This window comes from Cotesia typhae, unplaced genomic scaffold, assembly GCF_013202065.1.
Source record: "Cotesia typhae breed Kobodo isofemale line unplaced genomic scaffold, CoteBio_Ctyphae contig_23, whole genome shotgun sequence".
Lineage (NCBI taxonomy): Eukaryota > Metazoa > Arthropoda > Insecta > Hymenoptera > Braconidae > Cotesia > Cotesia typhae.
Window position 1 is genome coordinate 3,524,900 of NW_027423729.1, and position 26,048 is coordinate 3,550,947.

Sequence of the window (26,048 nt, forward strand, 5' to 3'; positions counted from 1 at the left end):
AACCCTCGCGAAATTCATTCTGCAGTCGAATACAATGTAAAAATTTTTAATCAGCGAAATTGATGAGAATTTCTAAAACAAAAATGCCGGTTCAGCACTAAATTAAATTGTCGAGTCGCTTAAGCGTAGAAATGAGCATCAATCATAAATCATAAATCCTAAATGAACTTATAAATATTCAGTTGAAATGTTTTGAACAAAGTGACTCGATCTATTACTATTTGTTGTCGTAATGATGGGTTCAATTCACTGCTGACAAAAATAAACTACTCCTCGTTAGCCAGGATCTGAACTGTAGACTTTCGCGACGGGGGTTTATTTTTCTTGAGCATCAAAGAATAACGCTGCCGACTTTTCCGGTCTTTGGGATAATAGACCCGGTAATCTATCTAATCCTTCAAGCAACTCACCCGGAAATACTTTCCCTCGACTTTCCTAATACAAACGTTCCTGTAATAATGTCCCCCCGTGAAATTGTGATAAGCATTTCATCGATACTTGGGTTATAAAAAATTCAACAGAGTTACAAAAAGCAGCCAAGGAACAACAAGCGTGAATGATCGAAAGGATAATCGTTTTATACAAGTAATCAAATGCAAAAAAAAAATTTTTGTCCCTATTTCCATTTCGTTAACATTTATCCTGGTATTGTATCTAGCTCAATATCAGCTCATTCATATTGACCGCGACAATCATGATAGATCACCCGGTCCGGCGTCTGGGGATTGATACGAATTTACTTAAAGGGCTGATTTCCTACTTATTTTCCTGCTCTCTCTCTTGACCAATCATTTGTCCGTAGTATATCGTACCCTTGAGACGCAATGTTCCTTCTTATAGAACGACGACCTTTTTGCCCATCAATGCTTTGAACTTTTTGGGCAGTCCATAAATTTTTAGTGCCATCTTTACTTTGCCATTGGAAGCAATTTCCTTCGAGTTACTCTTGTCATTTACAAGATATTTACTTTAAGTCATTGATGTCAAAGTATTATCATTTTTGGTTGCCTGTGAAATAATTTTATGATATGACTATACACATATCCAGCCATATAAGAAAATTTCTTCACATACGTTCCAGTTGTTGCACCCTTCTCACCAGTTGATAATGATATTTACTCCAAACATTTACTCAGCATGTAAAACAAATAACAGTCGCAATGGGCAAGCAAATAACCGATCGGAAAGCTAAATAATCAAACGTTAGCCATTAATAACGTTGATGCATTAGCAATGGTTCCTACTGAGTAAACACTACAACACCGGGGGTTAAGCTCCTCTCGGATGATCCAGCTTCTCTGTCTTCGATACCACCATTCCCCTGCTATTCCTATTGAGTCAAATGCGCCCACCAGCAGCTCCTAGAACATTGGAACATTGAAGCACTATAACACTAGAATACTAGGTGTTAATGTACTCCGTCTTGTTACCGTTCAATGCGGATCAGGTTTGCTGGATTGTGGACGTGGAGGATGTAGAGACAATGTATTAAGTGCCATCACATTCACCGAGGGATTACCTTAAACGTTTAAGCTCCTCATTGTCACCGAAAACTGATGGCTCTAGGATTCAAATTCAGATGGCTGGAGACTACTACCGCTTTAATTTCAATTACCCTTTTGTTTACGAGTTTACCAATCCGCCGACAAGCTCAGCGATATTATTTTATTGAAAGCTCCCTCGGCCTCGAGAATGGACGTTCACAAACAACAATCGATTGTCGGACAAACATAAAAAGCAACAACACTCGATTAAATGACACAACTGTTGTTGATGTTGATGAAATGCCAATGTTGGTTAATGTTTGTAAGATAAATAATTACACGGGGTTACGTTCAATTGAACGCTTCCAGGACCAGGGTGGACACGCTTCGGACTTTGGACAAACAAAAGCGATAGACCGAAAGCCAGATAGGTTTGTCGACGGGAGATGCAGAAGAGAAGAGATGAAGAGGGTGATGGCCCGACCGGTGCCAGCGGAACTTTGAGTAATCTAATCAAACATTTATGCTAAATCACGAAACAATCCGAACGCAATCAGCAAATAAAAGGGACATGCCCTGTTCCTACTTGAATTTCCAGCCTTAAGCCCGCCGGTCATTTGACTCTTCTATTTAATTGTGAGCTGGCTCTTCTCTTCTATTGCTCGCTGGTGGTCGGGATGGGGCAGAGCCGGACAAAAAGTTGATGGACACTCTGCTCGGACAAAAGCCCGGTGAATCGAGTGAGTAGTATGCAAATTTTACCGGCTGGTAAAGATCCTGAAGATGGAGTTTCTGCTAGGCATTTGCATGGACTTAGCATTTGTGACCAAGAATGCTTTTAGTTGTACGGTGTGGGAAGGGAGACTCTGTTGATTACCCTCGTTTATTAAGATTAACTTTTCTCGAATCGCCTAAGCTCGTTGGCGAAGAGAGAATAGTCGGGTTTCATTGCTAGGATTTTCCTGCTGGACTTTATATTATAAGCACTCTGCCAGGATTCTACCTTCATAAACATGGATATTATGCCATTTTTAAGGTTAATTACTGGTTTTTTATTTTATTTTAAATAGTGGAGAAATGCAAATTTTTTCAGTATTTTTGGAGATTAGTTTCGAGGTTTTAATGCGGAGCTGACTCATTTTTTTAAAGAATTATTGATTATGATGTTGCTGTTGGGTGTTAATAATAGAAGGTTAAAATATCATGTAAAAAAGTAAAAAAAATTTTCTACATTAAAAAAAAAAAATTAACAATTTATTTTCAAGAAGAAAATATCATACCGATCTGAATTGTTTTCATAGATAAAAAGCATTACAAATTCCTCTAATTGCGTGACATAAATTAAGTATGAAATATAAAGTAATACTTATTATATTTAGTGGGTGTTAAATGTGAGGAAAGAAGAGTGATGATCATAAACGATGTTCAAATGATTGAAACTCATATTCATATTACACATCGTACACATATAAAAAATATATATACCTAACCCCCGTTGTATAGTGGCAAAGTCACCCTGCTGTATATATAATACAACGGTTGATTACATTGAGTTTTCAGTAGCCTCTTTCTCTGACGGTCTGCATGCGAAATAAACTGGGTGTAGCGTGGTGGTTGGTGTAGTGTCATTTATCAAAACCTGTCGCACGGTTGTGAGATCCTCGCTTCGAGTTTTCACATACAATTTGTATTAAGCGTGTGGCTCGTCAACGAGGATCGATCTCTTCTCTCCTCTTCAATGCGTAGGAGTAAAGTGTTACGAGGGTGGTACACATTTATACATACCGAGCTTTCAGATCAGGCTCAGCTTAGAGTTGCTGTTTTAGTCAAAAGATAATATTATTATGTATTTTTATATTAAATATATAAAAATATATTTTTTATATTAAATTTCAAAGTAGAAAATTCTCCAAAGCGATTTTTATCATCGATGCCTTTTACATTAACGGCTGTTTAATCAAAGGCCAGATTAGGAGGGTATAAAAAAAAGAGATTAAGATAAAAAAAAAAGAGGAAGAGGGTTATCGTAGCCGTACCCTGGATGTTATTATCATGCCTGACCATTGTTGGTAACGGGTGTAAAGTGTCCTGATCGCTGGCTTCTGTCCTTTGAGCAAAGCCGATCTCTATATGAGCATATTTGAGCCGCATACGCTAACGGATGGTGAATTGTGGGACGTGCGTGTTTCTCATCAGATTCTCCAGTCGTCACATGGCCCGCTATGCATTACATTCTGGAATCTGTGTACTGAGGTGTTTGAATTTAATCAACTCGTTCATGCGCGGCATCCTCCCTCGGAATCGGTTCGGCTCAAAGGCAAGCCACGTCAAATACCATTACTGATCGTTTGTACTGAATTTAGTAATAGGGTGAGCCGAATTTCTAGTGGTTTACTTTTTTAGTAATTTTCTATTTTATTTTCAACTGTTGTTAAAAATCATCTGTTGTTAAAAAATCATTTATCAGAAATTAATTATGCCTATTAAATTATAATGACATATATTATCAGTGTACTGATTTCAGTGTGTAGCATAATATTAAATGTAATGTCAAAAGCTGGTTTACTAGTATTGACAAAAGTCTAAAATGAAATAAAAATATTAAGCTTTTAAAGCCAATCTAAAATCTGTCAACCGTTTGATGGATGGGCTACCACACTAGCATGTTTAGTGCTTTTACTTTCGCAATATACAACCTACAATGTTCGATGTACGATATATATGATATGATGTAAATGTAAGAGTGTTCCGTTCGCAAGCAGTAGGAGGATGAGATGAGGGAAGTTTAGCACAAGATAAAGAGAAATGTAGCCAGATTTCGTCAGGGTGGGGGTTCTCACCCTCATCAAAATGTGATCATCCCTCGTCAATATCGAGGAATTCAAAACTCCTTACCGTGTGAATTTCGAGAAGAAGCCTTTAAAATTGCATGGGGCAGCGACTAGACAGCCAAGTGTTTATTGATGATCAATGATCACGCAATCCACCACCTCCCTCAATCATTATCGATGATCGTTATCGGTATCGGTATCGCCGACTCCTGTTTAGTGTTTAGTCATCATATTTTCAAGGGAGAGAGTAGGAGTGCAATCAATTTTCGATTCTGTGATCTATTGTCGACACGTGTTTTTTGTTTTTGATTTTTATGGTAGAAAATCTATTAAATAATTGTAGTGGGAATATTTTAGAATTTTTTAAAAACAGTGGAAACTCTATTTAACGAAACTCAAGTCACTGGATATTTTTTTTTTATCTATTTTTTTCATTATGATAAAATAATCGTAATTTTGTCTTAAAATAAGCTATAAAAATATTTTTTATTTTTTTATTAATTGATAGAACTCAATATCTTTTATTACAAAAATAATAAGTTTAATTACTTGAAAGATAATGAAAGAATTTTTTTCCTCAAAAATAACATTAACTGCGGAACACAAAATTTAGCGTCAATATTTTTATAATTTTTGTTAACAATTTTTTTTTTTTTTTTTTTTTCCAGTTGATAGACGAAAGATAACTGAAAAAAAAAAACATTTTTACCGCTAAAACTACGACTCATTTTTTTAAAACTTTAATTATTGGTTGAGTTATCTGTAGTACGAATATGTCGAATCTAAAAATAAAAGGGAGGGGGGGGAGTATATTATATAAGAACTTCAATTAGCTAGTAAATCCTTCATTGCTTGGAAATTTTTTATTTTTACAATCGTAAAATTCCAGAATTAATCAATAAAATTTTGTAAAGGATCTAGCAATGAAAAAAATATTTGTCACCCTCACAAAAATTGTCATTTTCAATATTTTGATAATTTGCTTAGTTCATTTTGCAAATGGTCACTACTGCGCTCATGGCAATCAAAGAGTAAGTAATAAAAGCTATTCTTAAATTAAGAGAAAAAGAACAAATAAATATTATCAATTTTTGTTATTTCAGTGCTCAAAAAATGAGCATTGCTGCTCATCAGATTGCCGATTCTACAGTGACATCCCAATTGGTTTGTGCACTACAGTGATACCATCATGGACTAAAAATTATGACTATGCTACATACTGAATTTTTGTGTTAAATAAAAAAATTCTCTAATCTATTAACCTAGATTTTTTTCAAGCCATAAATAAATTCAATTACTGTTGATAAGTAACACTAACTTTTTTATAAATATGTCGACATTTTTTCCAACATATTAATGCTATATTATTTTCATTATCATCCATAATTCTTAATTATAATATGTATATCAGGAATGTGAACTAGATAGGATCATAATAACAAATTACATTATTATTTCTGCGACGTTTCGGTCGCAGAAATAAAACAGTATATCCCCAAACAGTATTTAGGGGATAGAGTGAAACAGCATATCTATGATTGCAAAAACATTAACATAGTAAAAGAGAGCAAAACGGCATTATCATCGCATCATTTCGACCAACATCATAATTTTGTGTTTGACGAGGTAAAGATTTTAGATAAAGAAAAAAATTGGTGGAAACGCAACGTTAGCGAAATGATTTTTATTAAAATAAACGATACTGTGAATAAAAGAACTGACACCAACAATCTAAGTATTTTATATAATGATATATTAAAGGATTATAAATCGACTAGGAAAAAATAAGTTATTTTGTATTAGAGACTTAACGGAGGAATTTAACTTTAAGTTTTGTTTATATAGTATGCTGACCTTCGAGAGTAATTTATTTGAGGTATTTGGAATTATATTTTATAGATGGAATTTGAATCGAATATTTCACGCAAGCAGCGGTAGTTTGTATGACGAATGACTTGCAGTATAGTACATAAAGTTTAGATTCGAGTTAACTGTTGCCACGCAATAACAATTTTATAAGTGTCGAGAGTACTTTATTTCTGAGTTAATAGTAAGAATAATTAATAAATCTATCAATTTTGTTAATCTTGTGATGATTTATATGACTAAGGCAACTGTGCAATGTAAGATAGTGATTGTTAGAATTCGTATTATGGTAAATATTAGAATTGTATCAATTGTTATGTTATTTTGTTAGTTATTAATTTGTGTAATTTTCAGATGCCTGATGAAGGTCTAATAAATGACCGAAACGTCGCAGAAATAATAATGTAATTTGTTATTATGATCCTATCTAGTCCACATTCCTGATATACATATTATAATATTAATGCTATTTTTAATGGATTAATACTTTGATAAGTATGATATAAAAAATCGAAGGTAAATTTGAAGTGAATATACGAAAAAAATACTTTAAACAATTAATCTTAAAAATAAAATTTATAAATATCAATTACGTTTTTTCTAAAAAATTGACTTTGGAACGTTGAAGAAAATTTTCTTAAAAATTATTTTGTGTTTAAGTTTTTTTTTTTGATAAATTTTAACGGAAAAAGTAAAAAATAATAAATAGAAAAATTTAAGCATTGAACCAAAAATAGTGTGATTCATTTTATTATAATGACATTGGATTCCAATTACCCTGACACGATTATTCGGTTTATTGGTCGGCGTTCAGCACGTGATATAAATCCAGAAGCGATATATTCCATTTCTATAACTATAACTATATCATCTATGTATCGGTAATCGGAAAAATATTATGATAACCCAATTGGAGTTCGGAGAATCTGACCAAAGCCGTGAGGGGTCTATCGAATCATCGTTATCGGAAATGGGATTTACGGTGCGTCCAAATTTTTTTCTCAAATCCGCGTTTGCTATAGAGCTGGACTTATCCTGCAACCTATAAAAGACTTTTTTCTATTCTTTATACGTCGCTGAAAAAACATACATGCTTTTGTTTATTGAAATAAACGCGCGTGTATAATGACGGTTTCATTTTACCGTGGATTAAACTGGAAAAGTAAATTCAAATATTCTAGGATTTTAAATAAAATGAAATAAATGCTAAATAACGAGAATTTTTATTCATATGTGAGTGTGTGTATGCTTTTATGAATGATTAATTACTCAGCACATAGCGGGTTCACAAAATAGCATCTATTGCTGTCGCCGATTGCCCATGAAATATTTCTCATCATCATTTATTCATAATGGCTTGATATTTTTCCCCGGTTACGCGCACGGTTTGAAAACAAAGTAATGATGAATAATGACAATCATAACTAGGCATTTTTTTTGTTTGTAAGCTAAAACGTTAAATTATTATTGCAATTTTTTATTTTTAAGTATTTAATTTTCGCCGGATTTTACTCTTAACGCAAAACTAAATTATTAAATAAATCAAGTGATTTTAAAAATTTTTATAAAATTATATTTTTAAAAATATAAAAGAGGGTCGAAGAAAAGTCAAACCCTCAGGCGTTGAATCGTGGAAATTTACTAGATATCGTTCGACTTATGTATGTGTATTTTGTGCTGGGGATGGATGTCGAGAGGAAGAATGGAAAATACAAGTTTAAATATTTTGAAACATGAGAAAACGTTTTAGCGGTAATGGATAAAATAAATAACGAGCTACGACTTTGTAAACTCTAAATGGTTGAATAAAAACAGATGTATTTTTTTAACTACGGATAGGAGTTCTAAGTAAAGTTGTACTTATTCTGAATTTCCTTCTGCCGGAGGGTATCGTATGAAAAATGCAAAAATATTCAATTTTTTTTGTATGAGTAAAAAAAATGTAAAAAAAAAATTATTATATTGAAAATGGAGAGCATAATCATTATCATTAGAAATATGACCCCAGCCCAATAATATTTTTACTTTCACACTTATTCACATTAATGGTTCCAAATAAATGAACTCAGGACAGTTCCAAGAAGATTAATATATATTAAAGACTTACATCAACTAGTTCCCTACCAGATTGCGGCAATTGTTGCGGTTTAAGAGACAAAGAGTGTCTACATTTATATGATTGTCGTTGACGATTAATCAATGACACTATTTTTTCTCACTACGTCGTTCTTTCGGCTCATTACCTCATCTTTCGCCCACATTAGCTGACATAAACCCAGCAGCTATTCCGTAATATGATTAATCAACCAAAATTTTATCCTTCTTTCAACAAAAATTGAATTGAAAACAGCCTAATAGACATTGAATTGATATGGACATTGAATTGACTCAAAAAATAGGGTCAGATAAAAGGCCGATGGCCGATGCATTTGTCATATCACTCTGAGTAATCACACTCACTGCAAACATATCCTCTACTCCTTTCCTATCCGAAGTTTATTAAATTATTCAAGCGCGGAAATAGCAATTAACTGGAGTACTAGTGACAGAAGCAGACTGCTGGCCGACGGGCAAACTACGCTAGTCCACTCGCGCGTACACACAGAACCACGTCGGAAAAGCCTCAGGCATCTAAATCGGTACTCGGTATACACACTCGGTACACAGACACTGAACTCACCGTACACTATTATTTATATTATATGTATAGATAAATGAGAGTACTAGCTTCTAACCATCCCGAAAACACGATCAAACACGTACGTTTGTAATTCACTCAGTTATATTATTCATGAGAAAATATATAAAAGAGATTGACGAGAATCTGCCATTGACAATCGATACATTTGTGGGAAAAGTTAAATACTCGTTATTAATTCGGTGCACATTGATTTTTTTTTTTTTAATCGTTACATCATACTTTTAAAATAAATGAATTGTTTTTTATTAATTTATTTAACGATAATCAATTAATTTACATAGCGCAAATTTATTGACACAATTTAATATTTATTTTATTTAATAAATAAATGATAACACATTCTCTGGAAAAAAATTTAAAGGTAATTCGAGCAAAAATGGAATTTACTGTTTTGTATACGTGAAAATGAACATAAACCAGAGCAGCAATCCTCGTTTGATATGCACTGTAGAATGGAAAATTTATAATTTAATTTGAAATGTGATTACTATTACTTAAAAAAAAATTACGTACAGCTGATCCAGCTTTAAGACAAAATAACGGAATATCAAGACTTAATGGCGTCGTGATGGAGAAACCATTTGTTTTTGGAAGGCAGGTACGAACAGAAGTTGCAATCGTATAATTGTCACAACGATTGGAACAGCAATCTATATTTCTAGAACACTGGAATCAATATCAGAATAATTTTGTATTTACTTTCTGTCAAAATTAAATATTATAATAAATATCAGTAAACTATTCTTTTATGCACTTCCGCACCAGTCAATTTGCATAAAGGTGGATCATCAGAAAGGCAATAAGTTATGTGAGTTTTGAAATACCTATGACAATTTTTGGAACAGCAATCATCATCTTTCTTGCACTAGCAAAAAAATTTTAATAATAAACTTGTTGATACTTTTTAAATAATTAATCAAGTGAAGTAATTAAAAATTGACCAATAAATTTTTGTTTATTTTACATACATGCAATCCAGGTATAACGCAACTTTTAGGCGTCGTTGGTATAACAGGATAATCTACTCTTCTACATATACCACCAGTCTTTGCTGACCGAAACATACATTTTTCGGGATAAACGCAATCCCTGTCTTTGTTGCACTATAACAAGTACGTAGAATTATCAAAATTACAAAAAGTGATCAATAAAATCGGATAGGAAGGAAAAAAATCGGAAACTTATTTTTTATCCCATTTTAACTCTGAGTAACATATAAATTTTTTGAGAAATGTTTGGAGACCTTGATTGTAGAGCATTAAATTTGCTTTAAAAGTACATTGCGTTACTAAGACCAAAAAAGCCTATAAAAAATATTTTTCTATCTGTTTTTTTAGCATTAATAATTCAATATGTTCTTTAACCCTTCGTTGGTCGCTTTTTTTTTTAATTCATCCGCTAGATGATTTCAAAATTTCAAAAATAAAATACCATCAAAAGAAAAAGTAAAAAAAATAGTAACGATAAGTCTTTTAATATCAATATTAAACATACAAATTTCCGCAATACTTTTAATTTCATCCTCGGGAATAACGTTTTTATTATATCTCTGGCGATAAAAAAAAAAAAAATAATTTTTGTAGCTCTATCTAATTCACAAATACTCACTCTGATATCAAAAGAAGCGATAACGTAAAATATCGGTAACGACTTAGAAAGATCAAAAAGGTTTTCAATCTCTAAAACACACATTGCTTTGGCTTTTTCACTCACGTATAAACACGTTTTGGTACAGCAGTCGTCGTTTATAGAACACTGAAATATTATTATTGAAAATTAATGTAAATGATGGAATATTTATGAATGTAAGACTCAAGTTGTGGCCAATATCCCGATAAGAGTCTCTTATTATTGACCCTTGGATTTCCATTAGAATAAAAAATTTTACAATAAAAAATAACAGCATTTTTTTAATAAGAAATATGTTCTATTACTTCGTAATCACAAGATAATGAGACCGAATTATCAAACCCATTTTATTTATTAAGAACTTGAAAAGAAATAATTAGCTTCGAGCTAAGTATTACTTTTTCAAAGTTTATTATTTCCTGTTATTCATAATTTCGAATAAAAACAATTAAAAATTTTATTTGACGAGTCAACCGGCCTGCAATTAATTTTTCCAAAATAATTTTCATTACCAAATTTCTTCTTACACTGAAAAAAAATTTATTTAATTCGTAAATGAATAATTACAAATAATAATTAAAATATTACGAATAATAATTAATTAAAATATTGGAAATTTTCATTTATAAGTCAGTGAAAAAAACATTACAATTTTTTCGTTATCGTATTATCGTAATAATAAAATTTAAAATACTTTTAAATTACCGTCCATTCATCACTATCAGGTTTTTAAGACGTTTAAATTTTTTTACTTTCAATCTCTTTGGTAAGTTCTAAAAATATCAATAAATGCCTGACAAAAAGGTATATAAACCTCTAAAAGTCCAAAAAAAAATAGGATACATAAAACCTAATAATAAGACAATTAAAAAAAATTCTATTAATTTTTTAAATTAGGATTTTTTTAATTTTAAATTTCTAACGATTTGACTTAGTTAAGTGAGAATGTATTCTATGTATTTCGTTTAATTAATATAATTTAATATTTGCAATTTTCATACAATACACTAAGAGAAAAAAAATCTATATTTATGCAGATTTTCAAATAAAAGTGCTAGGGTACCCTCTCGCTCAAAAGATACGAAGCATCAGATTAAACAAATACTCGGAATAACTTTGGGGAATCTAATCAGCTGGCTGCGTAAAACGAGTGAAGGCTGATTCGGGCTGCGAATTAACAGCATTGTTAACAAGTACCGCCCCCGATAGTTTAGGAAAATCACCCCGTTAGTTTCCACCGATTTTGTCACCGGTGTCAAAGCGGGACCGGGGGTGACGGGGTAGCAGAAAATCCGCCCGTAGAGATAAGTGTGACGACCTGTCCAACGACTCGGGCAAGGGTTCACTCACTGGCAATCAACCTAAAACGTAACACCGCCGGTAAAGGGGATTAGTTTATCTTCTGCGAAAGCTCGTCACATCACAACTAACCCTCTGCTCGCCCCCTTTAGAGTCTACTGTCTCGTAAACCTCCTTCTATGTAATGTATAACAACTTTTTGAGTTTTTTTTTAATTCATTTTCGCGGATGTATAAAATATTGACAGATATTATTTCATGTATTTTTTGCTAAATTTTAATATTTTAAAAAATTGCATCAATATTTTTGTTTAATTTTTATAAAGAGTAATTATCATATTCAATTTAATATTATTTTACGTTAAGATTTATCAAGAAGACTTAAAAACAAAATAATCTTTTTTATAACTTGATTCAATGTTCCGAAGTAAATTTTTTAGAAAAATATAATTAATATTCACAATTTAAACTTCAAATAAATTGTTTGTTAATAATTTTGCAACTGAAACTTGTAGCAGCAAATGAAAATTTGTTTTAGTCTAAAATCAGTGTAAACTAAAATCTAAATTTTAGTGTTTAAAAAAATTTTTTATAATTAAAATCTCGTTAAATTCCGCGACTAGTAATACCGCTAGAGGCGTGCAGGAACAAAGCGTGTATTAAAAAGAAAGAAGAGTGGCGGGTTCGGGTCAAGCTTGTGTCTGGAGGATTAAAATAAAAACACGCAGAACTTGAGATTTATCAGGAGGTTTCATATTTATAAATTTTTATGCGATAGCGAAACAAAGCGTTAATCCCTTTAATTTGAGCCGCGCCATCGAAGCGAGGAAAACCACAGACTTGTGTCTGCAGGACACAGGACAGGACAGGATGTATAATACAGTGTCCTTAGTCCCTTTGACGTGTAAGCAGGAGTATTACACCCGTATCGTAGATATATATCTGTGCCCAAGCAATATTCATTCATCCGTCCATCCATATCCACCGAAAGCTCGCCGCCAGTGTCCACTTTGGCGTGACGTTCTTCCGCGCGTATCAAAGCGTCGCTCACTCAAGATATATCTATGTATGAATGGAGATATCTGGATATTTATATTTATATTTATATATTTATATACAGCTCTACTTATTTCTATTGATGTTCAGCCGGAGAACACTTGGCTGGAGAATTATGCCGGACAGTGTCTGGCAATAAATAACGGACGCGAAATAGCTTTTGTATTCATATTAAGATACCTCGGCACTCGTTTATCTGTCGAGTGAGTAGAGAGCCCAATGTTTTGCTTCTATTCAGGATTAATGGCTTGGACGCATTTGTAGGGAGTCGGCAGTCGGTGGTTGGGCCAAGGGTAGAAGAGGAAAAGAAGCACAAACCCGATGGATTTTAGTTATGTATACCGGATAAATATGCACCGAAACTGACCAGTGACTATCGACATGATTAATCGGTTTCTCCGGAAGTTCAAAAGTATAAAAAACCCCCGATAGTCCACTTTCAACTTTTTTCGGACTGATCTATCTCCAGCCTTCTGGGACATTTAAATTCTTACATTTGACATCTCGCATACGGTTAATGTACAAGAAGTGAGTTATGGGAAGACCAATGAGAAAAATTGAGATTAAATGTCGGGAGTTCGAGGTGGATTATCGCTTATCGACACTGAATAATACGATTACGAGATGGAAGATTAACTGGTCGACTTCAAGACGACAAATGAGGGGCGAGATGCCTGATGTGATAGTGAATGAATATTTTTCTGTTGAAAAAACGTCTCTATTTTTGTAAACTCCCATGGGTGACATTTTTCTTGGGTTAATTTGATGAGTTTTTTTTTTTTTTTATTGTGTGTTGAGTCGTAAAACATTGAAGTACTATTGTTATTATTATTTCGTATGAAAAAATTTTCTCAATAAAAATCATTGTCAATAAAAATATACTATTTTTAATTCTCCCGAAGAACTTATCTGACATTTTGAATTTTTTTCTGTGATTAAAATTATCAATAATAATTACGTCAAATTAAACGACCTAAAAAGGTTTAATATTAAAAAAAATTAAAGTTACAAAAAAAAAATTTACCAAACTTGTACATAATAACTACTAATTATTACAATTTGAAAAAATAAAAAGCAGTAGGTGGGCTGGTAAGTAAAATACGAATAAAAAGCAATAGAGTAATAATAAATAAAAGTGAACCATGGTCCTGGTCTTGGGCAATAGCACCACCCGGGGCGCAAGATGCCACCGACAATAATCTCGTTGTAAACAGCTCGTAACAACATAATTGCTTGTTCAGAGTCAGAGTCTCGTGCCGAGGAAATCGTCCTGGCTGGCGAATACAAGGTTCTCTCAATATAAATAGTAAGACCGGTTAGACGGGGCAGCTACCAGATAAGACGAGGGTGGAAAAACCCCCGGGGGTCCTTTTAAATTGGCGACTTTTCGGTCAACAATCGACCCTTCCGGAGCTCACCGTTGAGTTCCCACCCGTCACCCGTGGTACTTTCCTTCTCGGTTTTATATTTTTATTTTTACCTACTATCCCATTCCGGCAGACCTGCTTGCTGCCGATAGCTTGTGAACAGACTAGAGCCGAGTAACACCCTCAGGCTACGCTATAATGGTCACAGGGTTGAAAAGAAACTGCCTTAAAATACTCGAATACGTTCCGACATTATCAACTATCCGATGTATATTCGCGAATTTCTTCAAAGGCAGGATGCCTGACATTCTACTCACCCCCACAATATCCTTTCTTGTGTTATAGTGAAAATAAACTCCGAGTGAGATACTTTCGCGCTAGCTCAATTCTTTTATCTTTTGAATTATTTTTTACTATTTCTAGTTTATTTTATTCTTTTGAATCATTATTAAAAAAAATAAATTTTTAATATTTTCAAGTGTTTATTTATTTTTTTAATTTGCTATCAATTCAAGTGTTTTTACTTTTTTAAACCACAATTTACTCTATATTGAAAGAAAAAAAAAAAACTTTCTCAAACAACATATGCTTGACGTGACCAAAGTGATTTGTACACAAAATTAAAAAAACCCGTCAGAAAAAATACACCCATTGCAGTACAAATTAAACACAGACATGTTACAATAATTGACACTTGACATTTTTTTAACACCCGTAATCTGCTATTGATTTTGCCCAGTATTTGCCACCAATTAATAATCCGCCCTTAGTTTTTTTTTCGAGTCACGATATCGATGAATAAATAACAATACCTCTTGCGTGTCTCTTATTCTTTTGAATGCAATTTAACAACTAGTAAAATAAAAATTTATTTAACTATTCGTCACTTGAGCTCGACATAAATCTAGTGTTTTTTTTTTTCGGGGCGTAATATTTAAGTTTTTAAAATAATTTCTGCGGTTTGCGAATTGAATGTGACGGGGATAAATAATAAAAATAATTTTTGGCATGGTAACTTTAATTTTCAACGTCAAAGGTCCAAGCATTTGATTGCCTTCTCTCCATTCTGCATGCCGCTTAAATTTGCACTTAAGTGCATTTCTCATATATATGTGTCAGTGTTTGCGCATTTAAATGAAAGACGTACAATGAAAAGTGAGGAGTGTTTGATGGGTTACAAGAGTAGAGGCAATAAGCGGTATAGTAGCATGAAGCAGAAGCTCATTCATTGTCATGAAGCAAAAAAAAAACTGAAAGAGACTCATAATAACTCGACGAAATTTTTGTGGGAATTAATTTTGCGGTTTTGCCCCCGTGTCTTGCGCTGACATCTTTAAGGCTACTACTGTATATTATTACTGCATCCGAGACGCTAAACCACCGTGTACAATGTACATAATATGAACACGTACTCATCGTGAGTACAAAATAGCAGGAGTGACTGCTGATGAGGCAGGCTACTTTACCACATGCAATTAATTAATACTTACTCACCCTTACGCGCGGCTAATATTACTTTTTCACTTTCCTCGGTCTTTATTTATCATCTTTCTTGTTGGTTTCCGTTCTAGTGATTGCAGCGGCTGCAGAGTCCAAGGACAAAGGGTAAATCGCATTAAGACTGTGGCCGACAAACGACGGGAAGCTAAACTCAGATTTCACGGCTTGGACTTTTGAACTGACTGTAAGAAAAAAATTTTTATTTATATGATAATTTTAATCAGTATTATTAGTTTTAATGGAAGTTAAGTGTTGATGGGAAAGTCTTTTAATTAAGATTTTTTGGTTGTGATTTATTGAGTATGATTGATAAGTTGAATAGATTTGATTGAAAAATTTCCTGGAAAGTTCTACACATTTTTAATTAATACAATGTAATAAAATTTGCCGAGTGGATGATTTTTAATCGATTTAATTCTTTTGGCGTAAAATTCACTTATTCGGAAAAAAAATAATTTTATTCAGATTTTTAATAAAAAAAAATATGAAATAAAAAAATTGTAAGATGTTTATTGATTTCAGCATCATAAAAATTTCTGACAAGTCAAACTAATCGGTACCAAGACCAGTAATAAAATAAAAAATTTTTTAAATTTATTTTTAATAAATTAAAAAATACCCCACAATATTTTTTATTAAATGTCACGGGAAAAATATCATACACTTTTGTTGGGGTGTAATGAAAATCGGAATGTGACCGTTACGAATTATGTCTACTATTTTTTGACATTCATAATAAATAAATATGTTATTTTTTGTCGTAAATATTTTTTCGATGGTTAAGGTCGAGGGCATTATGCACACAAAATACATTATCCACGAGAATGATAAAAATTTAAATGTGAGTCGTTTCTGTAACGACGCAAACTTTTTAAAAGCATTAAAATATATGTAGAGTACCTCGCTCTTATATTACACACATACCGTACGTCGCATTGTGTAGTAGTCGGCGTGTTATATGGATATGGACATGGATATGATGAGTGTACCGACACACATTATCTGGTCGTCATACGTAAGAGGATGAGCCTCAACTTGGGCGAGCACAAAGCCCCGGCGGTGTATCAAAGCAAATATTACTTAAAGTTTGCATTAGTGATGTCCCCGTGTTCTACCACATATTATATTGAAGATCGGAACTCATCAAATCAGCGAGCAGTGAGCTTCACTTTTACAATCATTTTCATTTATTTTTCGAGTCCCTGGGTGCTCATTGTCTTTTTTTATTTACTAACGGACAAGGGTCGACACTTTGAGCGCCGTAAATTAAAGAGACATCTAAGGGATGCCACACATTCACTTTTCGCGGCTGGTGAATGGGTTTAATGCATACGAGGATCGAGACACTCTTGAGACTTAAATCGCCTGAGGATTTCTCGCTATTGTTTCTTTTTTTTCTGTAATAAAAACCTTAACTTTTAAATTAAACGCGTGATTTTTTTCCTCGGAAAATTTTCTTTGAATTCGTTAAAGATTGAAATAGTTTTTTTTTATTTACTATTTAGTGTTTTTATAGAGAATTACGTTGAAAAAAAAAAAAATATACAGTATAAGAGAGTTAAGTTATAAAATAAAAATTAATTTGAAAAATTTTTTTAATCAACTAATAAACCAATTTTTGTTAAATAAATTTTTTTTTTAATAATCAAGTAATTTTTTTTTTGATATATGAAACAAAAAAAATTTTTTTAATTGTACTGTGTGTGAAGTAGACATTTCAAAATTTCAAAGTTCCCAAGCAATTCGTTGACAAACGTCCTCAGTAATGCTTCAAGGCAAAAGAAGAAGAAGGTTTAAGGGCAATGCGGTCTTACGTTAAACATTTGACATTACGGTTAAACTAAACATTCAGCGGTGTAGTTTCTTATGGTATGGAAGTAAGGGGAAACCGAAGAAGAAGAAACCGCGATAAACCCACGAAAATTATTGCCTCACTTGGCGGTGACCGCTTTGCAATGGTTTTGCAAAGTACTCTTACTCTTGCTCTGGCTCTTGCCATAGCAATACTCTTCGTTTCACCTTTGCAATTTGTTACGTAGTACAGCAACCCCCTGCCCCTGTGACACCCACGACCTTACCAAGGCGACTGGCAAGCTGGCGACTCAAACTTTTGTCCTCTGTCTCTCTCGGCCATAACTATAACTGTAAGCTGTATAGCTGTAGTAAGGCACAGCTTAAAGCCACTCGAGAATTCAATGAGACGTTTGTCGTTCTTGACGCTCGTATATGCACCACATGACCACCACGAGCTAAACCACAAAATCACCCGCCGTGAACGAAAAAAGTTAAAAAAAAAAAGTTATTCAATCGTTCGAGCTTTACGATCCTCGAGGTGTTCGGTGTCGAGAATTCTAGATTTTTTTGTCCTTCGTGGAGGTCTTGGGAGTTTCTCATTGTCACGTATTCATTCCACCCTTTGTATTTTACTATGTATCTTTTTATTATAATTCATGCACTGAAAAAAAAAAAGAAAAAAAAAAAAGAAAAAAATGATGCTAAGAATATTTCGAAGAAAAAGTGATCCGTAAAAATTTTTTTGATTCGGTCAATCTATGGCCAGTAATAAAAATTAGCCATTTACATAAAGAAATAATTTTTTGTTGCTTTAAAAATTTTTACGTCGTAAAGATGTTTTATTAAGCAAAAATTCATTAAATAGTTGATTAAAGCTCAAAGATAAGCTTCTTGAGAAAGTGGAAAAAATTATTTTTATTTCATAATTTGATATTTCAAAATTATCTCTCCTCTATTGAGAAGGTTCAACGATAATACGCCACCTATGAGGTATTTCCAATACTATCTTAAGTCAAAAAATTATTTATGGTCACATATGAATATATATGGCCTGATAAAAACGTATTAAGTCACATCAAATCATATCGGACTATATATAGGCATATTAGGTCATCAAAAATTTAATATGACCGTATCAAAATATTTTTTAAGGAAAATTTCGTACATAAAAGCTTTCCTTTAAAATAAGTGTTGGGATGACAGATTTGAAGTAAAAGCTATCGAGATTAGATTCATGCTAGGTCATCCTGTCATCTTATATTTCGTCGAGTCACTGAGAAAGAGGGTGACTACGAAAGAGTGTAGGCAAAGAAGAGTAAACGGAGTGTAAAATGCATTTAATTCTTACAACAATCTTTATAAGAGAAAGAAAAAAGCGCGTTTCTCGTCCACAAACAACGATAAGAACTTTAAGAAGAGAGAATCGGGACGTGATATTGCCCTCTACTCGTGAAATTGGACGACTTGGGGTGGACCAAATGGCCTGAAGATCGTCACGTCGAATTTTAGATAAAGAGCCATCATTAAGAAGTATACGGAGAATTTATTTCTCGCAGAAGCGGCGGTAATAAACGTTGCTAAAAGATTGTCAGGTTGATCGTCTTCGAGAGTTTTGATGTGATTGAGGATAGAGTGTTTTATTTCTATTTGTAATTTTGTTGGTGAAACTGCGCGGTGACAAATTAAACGCTGCGATTGCCCGTTTGCACAATTGACGGCAAGTGGATCGATCAATCTCTATTTTAGCATCGCTGTTCGCTGGTTAAAGTCAATCATCGTTATGATATGATCATCGCAATAAAAATAATGAAAATTGAATTATTTCTATTTTTATTTACGTTTCATTGCACCATTGAACACAGAAATTTTTCAGCATCGAATCTAATGCACAATGTTTGAATACGAGCAAAGAAAATTTGGTGGACTAAATAGATGTATCTTAAAATGAAAGTTCGTAGTCCAGAGTGAGGTTGATGAAATTTCAAGACCGAGTAGAACATGTAGAATATCTCTGGAACATCCGTGCTGGCAAGCATTGTTAATAAACGGCATCTGTCACCGAATATGTCGAGCGTTGCGTTGCATTTCACATTTTATGTTTTATGAGACGGGTGTGAGGCGGGTTTATAGACCTCGGGTTTATGTTTCACACCACGCGTGCACTGGTCACGCATGTGCATAATGTCGAGTAAACGAATTTACCTTTTTTGCTAATCGGTAATCATTTTTTTTCTTTGGTAAAATGAGAATTTTATTTCCACCTTGGTTTAAGAATTGTTCAACTATAAGCATCAAATTTTAGATGTTCAAATAATAAATTTGATCCTGTAATTTATATTTTATAACTAGTATAATGTTATAATTTTTTATAAAAATACTAGCTGACCCGGTGAACTTCGTATCACCTACAAAAAATTTTTTTTTTACAAATTTTGATTTGTGATTTTTAACCTGTAAACTCTAATTTATTTTTGTCAACAATTAACACTGGTCGTATTGTAGACGGTTAAGTTGGTATTAAGTTATTAAATGAAACTTGTTGGTCATTTTAATATGGTTTATGTGTTTTATTTATATAATAAATGTATAACAAATTATAGAGCCTTTGGCGCGTAACCAAACGATCCGGGTTCGATTCCCGGTCTGGGCTGTCCGAATTACTTTTTCAGTTACCGAAAATTCCTACTAAGTAAAGGTCCTCCCCTTCCCCCTTTATCCTTTATTTCCCCCAGTTCCCAAAAATTTGTCTTTAATGACAAATTTAGCTATTATATATGGCTTTTATATATATATATATATAAAGATACCCAAAGTATACTTGTACGTATCTTCCTGCATATTGGAAAATTTTGTATACTCTTGCAACCTTGAGGCTCAAGCGTAACAATAGCGATTTCGATACAAAATTAACAATTTTTTATTTTTTAAGCTGAAATTTTTTTCAATTCCAAAATTCCAAAATTTTTTTTTCTAAACCATCCCTGAACTATAACGAACAAAACAAAAAAAAATTTTGAAAATCGGTCCAGCCGTTTTTGAGTTTTAGCGAGACTAACGCACAGCAATTGATTTATATATATATATATATATATATATATATATATATATATATATATATATATATATAGATTTTCATTAAATTCCAATTATTTTGTTATAACTAATTTACAATAAAATCAATATTACATAAAAAAAAAAATAATGAAAATCCCATTTTATTTTTCCGTCAAGTTCATTCCCAAATTGCCAAAGTAGAAAAATGGTAACAAATTAATTTCATTTACCCTATTTTCTTCTCAATAAGCATTGACCTCCCTCGAACCGATGCACAGATATAAATGACTGATTTTTATTCGAGGAAAATGTGCTATACTACAGTAACAAGATCAATCACAAGGCAATCCATTTTTCAAAAAATCTTATCTGCTAGACTAAATTCGTCCATTGGTCACGTATTTTCAGTGACCTAACTAAACTATTATTGTCGGTACGATAAGGAAGCGGAGAAGAAAACAGTAAAAAGGGATGCTATGACTTTTGTCATCAAATGATGAACGATCTTGTACCGAACCGTTCGACCGTAACAATTGTCTAGCGATTTTTTGCTAAAGATAATCATTTCTTGTATTGTTTTCCTTTGGAAAATTTTCACTTTTGATAAACGACTAGTATTTTTATTTTATGTCAATAAAAACAAATATTAATTGCACGCAAACAATATATAAGGAAAAAAACCCGCGAGCAAAATCGATGGTTGATAAAAAATCAAGGGCAAAAAATACTTGAGGGATTAAAAAGAGGCTTCCGAGTGGTTCGTTAAAAATCAAGGACGTCTCTCAAGGAATATCGTGAAATTTGAATTATAGAACGTGCTGCGAAACAAAAGAAAATTCCTTCTCGGTTACATTGAATTACATGGTAGTGTATATTATATATTATTTTTTAGTTTGAGGATCTTGGATGAGGAAATAACAATAAAGCGTAATGGATGGAGGAAAAATAATGCAAGTGACCGTAATCGACTTCAAGTAGATGAAGCGTATAAGTAACCTTAACGAGGCTTTGCTAAATTTAAACTAAAATATTTTTTCCAGCCAGCTGTCGATCCAACTCGGGTGAACTGGCTCGTGAAATCCATTTGCGTATACTAAAACTCAGTTGTCATGTATAATAGTTTTAGTTGTAGTTGTAATTTTCGGAGCACTTCACTTCACTTGGCCTCCCTCGATTCGCCGTGATCTCGGATCTCGGCACCCCTAAATCCAGCTCCTACTCGTGTTACTCATTCTGTCTCGGCATTGATAACTTATAGACAACCTTTAGACTTTAGAGATCCACCCTAACCCATACTAATAGATCGCAAGATAATCCGTATCCTCCCTCAGGAAAAATAAAATTCAACGAATTAAAGAGCATATGAACACCTGATCATCTCCTTTATTCTTGCCCTTGCCATTAATATTTCTCGGTGCAAATATCAGGATTGCTAATCATACATTTTTTGTTTGGGAAATAAATTTATTTCATCACAGATGGTGATCTATTATGCTATTTAATCTTCACATCTTTTATTGCTTGACTAGAAATTTTATTTCAATTATTGAGGGATCGAGGATCATATTTTTATCAACTATACATGCTCAAAATTATAAATCTTGACTACAGAAAATATTTTATGTTTTTTTAAAAATTTTTATTAAAATTTAATCAATCTATGAATTTTTTATCCAAATTCTTCATTTGTCTCCAAATTTCATAGGTAATAATTACTTACGCAAAAAAAATCACCAACCCTCAATATTAAAAAATTAAAATTTTTATTCAATAAAAGTATATAAATTAAAATTAATTAATTAGTCACTATCCATAAAACATTTATCGAAAAACAGATGGAGTGATCTTATAAGTGTTCCATCAGGATCACACCAAAAATAACCCAATCCCGAAAGTAATTTACATCTTATCAGCGATAACACTTACTAAAGCATATGGCCGATAGTTACGAACGAGTTATAACTTGTTTTAAAGCTAAAACTATAATTATAATTATAAATATTAATATGTGGGTTGATAAGTGCGTAAACTATTTTATTTATTCAAATTAATGACTCACTAATTGCTTTTTGGCGTCATAATCATCTCGTTGATCGTTGAATTATGGTCAATATGGTTTCTATGATAATTATATTCTCTAACGAGGTTACAAATTTATTCCGATTCGATGTGTGTTTTAATTATTATTATATAATACAAAATAATAAATGAAATATGTGGTAAAATTAAGTATGACAGCGACAGACGGAAAATTGACATGTTAATTGATTTAAATTCAACGACAGCGATAATAAGAATATTATCCCTCAGCTCTTCGGTCCTCGGTCGTTTAGATATCACGCTCGAGTGCATATTAGCTCAGATTTCTATGTCTATGTGTGTATGGTGCTTTACTTGTTGTGTACTCAACTTCATATTGAACTCGTCTTTCAATATAATATAATATATATTTCATTTACATTGGCATCGAGCTTATGTTGAAAGGACTCGGATTATCGTGCCCCAGGATGCGTGGTCACGTATTTGAGTTGTACATGAATAGATTTAGTGTCTTACACCTGCACAACTTGTTCGCTTTGTCTGTCTTGACACAAATTTCACTCTATTTTCGTACCGTTTTTTTTTTGTGGCCTTTTTACGCGTTAGCTCGATTGAATATGAGTTTTGGATTGACGTACTTTTTTCGGAACTTTAGGCGGGAGATTTAATCATTTAATATAAATGAATAACTCTTAAAATTTTTATTTTAATTCAAAGTTTATTATCCGTAATTATTCCCAACTTTAACTAAAATATGAATTAAATTTCTGTTAAATAATTAATTAATATTTATTTAGCTCAAGTAAGCTTAAAAAATTTTTTTTATTGAATCTAGGCAAATAATTAAAAAAAAAAAAAAAAATCCGAAAGTATTTCTAGCGGCAAAAAGTTCGAAGCCTGACATGACAAAATCAACCCTGACACGACAATAAGGAAACTCGACCTTTTAATGGCGAACCTTCAGTTAATATTGCTCGACACCAGGCTCACGATCGTCACGGTGACTTTACATACGTTTGCCCTCAACAATGCTCAGGTTAAACGATATATATTATTCCCCAGAATGGACCATAAGCATTAATGTATAATGTATATTGTATTGGATCTGTACATGTATGTCTATATATGTATATCTAAAGACATATAGTACATAAATGGTCCCGAGTGGTGTATAGAGTATTGCATCGATGCTCATTGCAGTGTAACCTCGAGTTGGGGTTAAACCAGCGATAAATCAGCGTGGTGTTATTGCACCTCATAGAAAATCGTAGTCACTTCTGTATCCATTAAAATCGCTCGGCATCTCGGCACCTAGTCTCTCATTTCTTGCCAGTAATCTCATCCACACAAACTTATAATAACCTCCATAAATGCTTCATTCCAACACCAGCATTTAAATTTAAAAGGCCAAAGATTTTAAAAGCTTTTTTACTTTTTTAAGCCCCTTTTTATAGAGATTTATACACAACACAATAGTGATCATTCTCATCAATAAAAATCATTTAATAATCATAATAATAATAAAAGGATAAGTGAGGTCAGATTTTATATGCTTATAGGTATAAAACTTTTGAATGAGATGAGCTATTTGTCAAGAAATATACTCTATTCGATTCGTTTTAAAGATTGCGCTCTACGCTAACCTCACATTCCCACGTTTTTTGATTCCGTCACTCATAACTTGTTTTTTAGTACATATTTTTTTTTTTTTTTTTTTTTTTTTTTATTTCAATTTAATACTTGAATTAACCTCAATTTTTTCTAGTAAGTAGTGCAAGAGAGTTTGTACGACAGCAAAATGACTAACTTATCAAAATTTTTTTGGATTTTATTGATGAAAAAATAAAAAATAGAGGGTGACTGACGGAAGATGAGCGTAAATACGAATAAGGGAAGAGTGGAAAGGGTAAGTTAAATCTGGTAATAAACTAGAGCTTTTTAAATAGCCGTGGATCATAAACTTGGTATCTCTTGAATAAGAATGACATTGTCTGTCTTTCTTTGCTATTTTTTATCGCTCTGGATTTTTTTTTATTTCACCCCCATCGAGTTTTTTTCTGTGGTTTAATTACGGTAATTAAAAGTACCACAACGCCTGGACGAAACTAATTTTCGAGAAGCTTTTTTTATTAGCTTATCACTCGTCTGCACTGCTTATTTTTTTAAATCGTTATTTTAGATTGTGTATTTTTGTATAATTTATTTTTTAATTGCAATAATAAAAAATAATAATAATAATATCAAATCATGAGTAAATTGAACCTCTGCCATAAATACTAATACTCAATTTCTCAAACTAGTTTATAATTAAAAAGCATTTGCCTCATTAGCATATTATCTGGTGTGTCGGTAATGATAATCTAGCACTGTGCAACTATAGACACTAAAAACACGCACATCGCACGTCATAGTGTAACGTACAACACACACCTCGTCCTATCGCTATCGGATAAAGCCTGTCTCTTTCTCATTTTCTATTTATGCCTATCTTTCACATCTCAATATGTACTGGGTGTGATTGTAAGTATATATTTATGTATACACCGCTCATCGCGTCCGCCAATGTGGGAAATACACGATTAACCATCGCTCAAAATTAATTAGTACCGGTATCCGATTAAAATGCTTCATCAAATAAACGCGATACCAGAGAATATAAAAGTAGACATACACATACACATCCACGCTGTAAATTGACGTGATCCTTTTGAAAACTATCTGTCCATAATCATCATCAATTAACTTCGCCTCAATTCTATTCACTTTATATATGTTGTATGTTACATTTATACTTTTGTACTTGTTCCCATTCATTATGAATGTATAATGCTAAAAAAGTGTAGGTACCTTTTGTGGTTGTGTATTGATATTTAATAATTGGCACTACAATTGACAATCGATTGAAAATTATTCGCTCGCGTTAACATTTTATTTCCAAGCTTTTTAACGGTATATTGACACTTTTATTAATAAATCTCGAGTTAGAGTAGGACGTGATCAATATGAATATTTAAACATGTTCGGTATATTAAATATTCAATTTCAGTAAATAAATTCATACACGTCATTGTCGATCCGTCAATTCATTTTTACGTTATTCAAAGGGATGAACCTTGATTTAATTAAAATTTCAATTATCTATAAATTATTTATAGGAATTTACTTTGTCAATTTTATTATTTTGTCTTTTCATAATGTAAATTAACTATTTATGTCTACATGAAAATGTTCATAAATTTTCATCATAAATAATCATCAGAATAATTTTTTTTTGACATCAATTAATTTGAGAAATGAATATTTATGTTCTACAATTTTTAATCAATAATATTTTTAGTAATTCTAATAAATTTTCAGTTATTTCGGAAAAGCTGAAAAAACTTTAAAAATTAGTTGCACTTCTATGATTATTAACAAATTAAAATTTT

The 26,048-nt window shown here is 32.4% G+C and overlaps 2 long non-coding RNA genes across 5 annotated transcripts in view; one reads left to right on the forward strand and one right to left on the reverse strand.

Moving 5' to 3' along the window:
* Nucleotides 1-26,048, reverse strand: part of LOC141524700 (uncharacterized) — a 179,642-nt gene that overhangs the window by 66,709 nt on the left and 86,885 nt on the right. For all 3 annotated transcript variants that reach the window (XR_012478746.1, XR_012478745.1, XR_012478747.1), the window contains one exon: nt 15,727-15,914. This is a non-coding gene — a long non-coding RNA (uncharacterized LOC141524700). The remainder of the gene's footprint in view (nt 1-15,726; nt 15,915-26,048) is intronic.
* Nucleotides 2,726-7,387, forward strand: LOC141524702 (uncharacterized). 2 transcript variants are annotated; one of them, XR_012478750.1, is made up of 4 exons: nt 2,726-4,632; nt 4,984-5,346; nt 5,419-6,470; nt 6,536-7,387. It is a non-coding gene; the product is annotated as an uncharacterized LOC141524702 (long non-coding RNA). The 2 variants fall into 2 exon arrangements; XR_012478749.1 differs by having other exon boundaries at nt 5,419-7,387.